A 4716-nucleotide genomic window follows, 5' to 3' on the forward strand; every position below is an offset into this window, starting at 1 on the left:
TCCCTCAGATGTACTGTCAGACCTGAAAAAGAAACTTTTTCTTTCTTTCTTTTTTTATTGTATGAATAGTAAAAGATACGGAAAGAGAGAAACATGACAATAGCTGACCTGAAATATGAACTTTGACAAGTAAATGTTGAACAAAATATCTGGCATTATTTTTAAAGAATGTTTGATAACAAGAGTAGAAGCTTTTTCTATAATCCTTTTTGTTTCTGTGTTTTTATTTCTAGGGGGGGCGGACGGGCCGAGGGACAGTCTGTCCAAAATGGCACCACCCTCCCATAAAAAGATGAGTAGAAAAAAAAAGCCTTTTGTTCTCTGTGACAATGTTTTTCTGTCATTTTAGGCCTCACATGTGGAAAAGCCTTTAATTTTGAATTTTGGGTTTATTTACGTTATTTAACAAAGGCTATATTAGTTTGTTTTTGATTACCATTGTTCACTGAACAATAGTACTAGCTCCGTTTGTCTATCTATCTTTTCCTCTTGTGACTAATTTTTGGCTTTAAGGGTGCACCTGATAATTTTATTTTTTATTGGATAATGTTTTTGTCAGGTGTTATTTTGACCTGGGTGTTTTTGTTGTTTTTTTTAAACCTTATCTTATCATGTTTTCAATAGGTTATTATGGTCTTCACCTGTTTAGACTATCTGTCTTACTGAGCTTGGAAAATTGATCTTAGCATTTAGAGAAACACGAACATCTGATTACTTACTGTTTGGGTTTGGTTGAATTTTGCAAAATGCTTGCCAATAATTATTGCCATAAGAGAGTTTTGTGTTATTTTTGGTTAGCTGGTTCCCTGCATATTAAAGAGCCCAGTCACTTATATAAAAAAGTCCTCAGAGGGAACAAAAAAACATGGTTAAACGTGTTGATAAGGAAGTACTGTTTGCATTTTTTTAATCTAAAACTAAATATGACCGTGAGTCTGCAGAAACACCACTGCCTATGCAGTCTCACATGGCGGACCTTTCGTTTAAATACACATTGTGGGGTATTTCAGATCTGACCTTGTTTCCCCCCATGTTGTTGAAAAACATTTTAAAACATACTCTGAAAAGCAGGTGGACCTCCACTCCTAGTTGCGTCGCATTGCACGCGTTCATACATCTGTCTCCTCAAACATTTCGTCACATCTTTCATCGCTCCTCAGCTTTTATCTCAGCCATTTCAGGGTTTTTATCTCACGACGAGACCATACCTGAGTGGCTCAGTGGGAGCTGTCCAGCGCCCCGCGATCTGGCCCACTCATACTTGCTGGATCTCCACTGAGGCACAGTTAAAGGGTGTGGGGGCCCAGCTCATGGGTGTCTGAGTGAGGGGGGTGCTTGTGTGTGCGTGTGTGGGGGTGATGATGACATCGGTTCCTCCTAGGTTTTTTTTCCACCACATATGTAAAGCTGAGGCTGCAAATTTGTTGGTCTTACAGAGACGTGCAGCACAGCTGATAAGTTACTTGCATAAATACATAAAAGGAAAAACTAAAAACCTGTTTCACAGGCAGTTCCTGGGGGCCAGTCGACTGTATTACATTGCTAAATGAATGGTGAATAAACTTTTGCTGTAAAGCAGCAGAGACTATTGCAATCTGTGTGCTTAAAGAATATGACACCTGGCGTCCCACTGGCCTTTGTTCAAAGAACAAGAGCATTTTTGTTTATATATGAGGATAAGACGGAGAACTGATGTGTTTTTGAGTAATATTATTTATAAACTACGATTGTATAATTTAATCATCATCATTTTCACACACAAACTGTCCATCTAAAATAAGTGTTTTTGAGTTTTTTCTAAATTTTGTTTTTCTCTCTGAGTGTTTGTGTGAGTTTTTCCGCAGGGCGAATGCTGTTCTCACCGGGGGTTCTCCATTTCCACCTGGAACCAGCTGTGTGCCACCTCGTGCTAACCTTTCCAACGGGCGTTTCCTGGGGGTCCTTTTGGGGGGGCGGCATCCCTCCCACATCATCACGTTCCACCTTTGAGCAGGCCGTGTGCGGCTGCTCTCTCTGGGCGAGATTTCTAAAACGCTACACCTCTGGCCTTGTGTTTTGGTGTGGTTTCTGATCACACACCCTCTGCCTTAATGAAATAAAGAGAACAGGACTGTTTTTTACACCCAGGCTAAATTAGCTGGGTGAGAGTGCTTTTCACCACACTGTTTGCATTTTTTCCGCCAACATGAAACATTCAGTATAAACCCCCCCTATCTGAAATACTGGACTAACTTTGTGTTTTTCTGACTGGCTTATTATTATGTATTTTAAACGTTTCACTGTTTTGCCTGCAATGCAATTATGTCTGTGCAATGTTTGGAATTTCCTGGTTTTTCTCAGGGATTGTTTTGATGCCCTGGGTAGCTGGGTTGGTATTTAGCTCCCCCTCCTGGGCGGTATCAGGGTTACCCCTGGTCCATTTCTGAAGCCCATCTCATAACATAATTTTAAAACATTAGACACTTCTGGATGTTTGGGTTTTTGTGTTTTTTTTTAATTTTATGGATTGTTTTATTTGGTTTGTGATTTTATAGTGTTTTGTCCTTCTGTGCAGCTTCCTGGTAAAGTTTAGGTGATTGTCGGCTGAGTCTCAGGGAGGCTCCTCCCACGACAGTCACATTTTTGTTTGTTTGTTCCTTTCTGCGTTTGTGGTAAGCTGGGGAGGGGGTATTCTGCTACCTCGAGCCTGGTACGCTACAAAAACATATTTGAGGGAGAATTCACCTGTCTGGGTTGTTTGAGGTCCAGGAGCTGAGATGTGCTGTCTAACAACATCTTTGTCATCACAGAAGGACTAGATCTAGGCTTACGTTGGTTTTAGCTTAGGTGTAACAAGAAGAGGGGGGTGCTATTTCTTTTAGTTTAATTTATTTAGACTTTAGATTTAGCTTTTGTTTGTTATTTTGGTTAAACTTTTGTTTTTTCTCTTTTTCTTGCACAATCCAGCTCATGCCAGTAATCCATACATTTTGAGTTCACGCCTTATGGGATCTGTGGTTTTTGACAAAACTGATTTTGAAACTTTCATTTTTTTTTTCTTTTTTTACCTGCTTACTTTTCTGGGGTTGCAGAGTTTACCTTATGTATGCTCTGGTACAGGGGTGCCCAAACATTTTTTCCTGAGAGGGCCAAAATTAAAATCAACCTGAGGGCCGTGGGCCAAATGCAATAATATAAGAAATGCAAATAGTTGTTTTTTTTTTTGGCCAGAAAGAAATACAGAAATGCAAACACTTCTTAAAAAAAAAGTAAAGTTGTTTTATTTTTTATGATTAAGCTAATGTGGTTGCCCATATTTATTTTTCTTTCAGCCCATGGACATTGAGAAAATTCAACTTATGCTCAGGCAGCAAAGGCTCATGGGACTTTTCATAATTTAAAATTTGAGTATATGGGATCTTATAATGCGTGCAAATCTAGATGTGGACTTAAATCTAATCTAAATGTCTCTTGTAGTGACTTGTATTTTATATTTAATCTTACCATAATCTAGTAAACAGCACAACTGCTGGTGGGCCAAATCAAATGGCTTGGCGGGCCAATTTTGGCCCGCGGGCCCCACTTTGGGCACCTCTGCTCTGGTATTTTTAGAGTTAGATTTTTGTTTTTTATGATTCTGGATTGTTTGGGGCAGAATAAAGTTTACCTGAATGGGGTGGAAACTGAATTTTGCACATTTTAATGACATTTCCACATTTATTCATGAAGTTTTGTTGTCTTCATTTATGATTTGTTTTTGAACTTGTCCAATCGCTTTGCTAGAAGTTAATGCCTTCAGCATTTCTTCAACTCGCCTTGTCCTAATTTGCATTACTTAAGGTTCACTAGTTGTTATTAAGTTAACACATTATCCAAGATAAGATTCTGAGGGAACACATTCGGCTAACACTATTCATATTTGAGGGGGGCAGAACTTGTGTTGTGATACCTTGTCTGAGGTTTGGACTTTTGAGTTTTTTAAATTTCGACATGTTTTTCTTCATCGATTCTTCTGATGTGTGATGATGTTTCAGTTGTCATTTATGGCTTTTTCCTGTTGTATCGTACATTGATTGAATGTATATGTTGTTGGTCGTCATATATTAACTTACAGTATTTTTCCCTTATTTTTAAATTGTATTTGTTGTTGAGTAATGCATTTGTGTTTGGACGTTTAATAATTATTCCTTTTTATTTGGTTTGAGTATTGTTTACTCAAGAGGAGGGATTGTTGTCTGTTCTACCTTGACACCGTCCTGTAATCATATCTCATGATAACTAGTTTCGGCTGTTTTATTCTATCGGCCCAGACTTCAAGACTCCAGCAATGCATGACCTGTTTTATTTTGATAAGGTGTTTCCGGGCTGACAGCCCTGTCATTGGTTAGATGGTTCACAGTTGGTGAACTGTGATTGGTTGTAAGCATGTCACATGATGTTATATTATCAGCTGCTCTGCGCTGACGAGCAGCCACAACTTGACAGACTTCTGATTGACTTCTGCTCTGTTGTTGCTCAGATTAAATCATTTGACGACCATACACGCAGACTTTCTGTGCATTTATTCCAACATGTATTCTTGGTAAATCGTGCCACAACATATGTAAAATTAGTTTTTTTTTAAATAAGATTATTATTTACATTTTTTGTAAATTGAAGATACTTTTGTTTGAATTTATCTATTTGTGAAAAAGGGGCAAAAATCACAAGATCCTTTCTTCTTCGGCTATATATATA

The 4716-nt window shown here is 38.3% G+C and overlaps 1 protein-coding gene and 1 long non-coding RNA gene across 2 annotated transcripts in view; one reads left to right on the forward strand and one right to left on the reverse strand.

The window, feature by feature from the left end:
- Window positions 1-3134, forward strand: part of LOC106528444 (uncharacterized) — a 4797-nt gene extending 1663 nt beyond the window's left edge. Inside the window, exon 2 of the long non-coding RNA XR_001311502.1 lies at window positions 234-3134. This is a non-coding gene — a long non-coding RNA (uncharacterized LOC106528444). The remainder of the gene's footprint in view (window positions 1-233) is intronic.
- The window catches only part of ninl (ninein-like), a 109538-nt gene that overhangs the window by 16304 nt on the left and 88518 nt on the right, over window positions 1-4716 (reverse strand). The gene's annotated exons all lie outside the window — the stretch shown is intronic.

Source organism: Austrofundulus limnaeus, unplaced genomic scaffold, assembly GCF_001266775.1.
Source record: "Austrofundulus limnaeus strain Quisiro unplaced genomic scaffold, Austrofundulus_limnaeus-1.0 Scaffold380, whole genome shotgun sequence".
Lineage (NCBI taxonomy): Eukaryota > Metazoa > Chordata > Actinopteri > Cyprinodontiformes > Rivulidae > Austrofundulus > Austrofundulus limnaeus.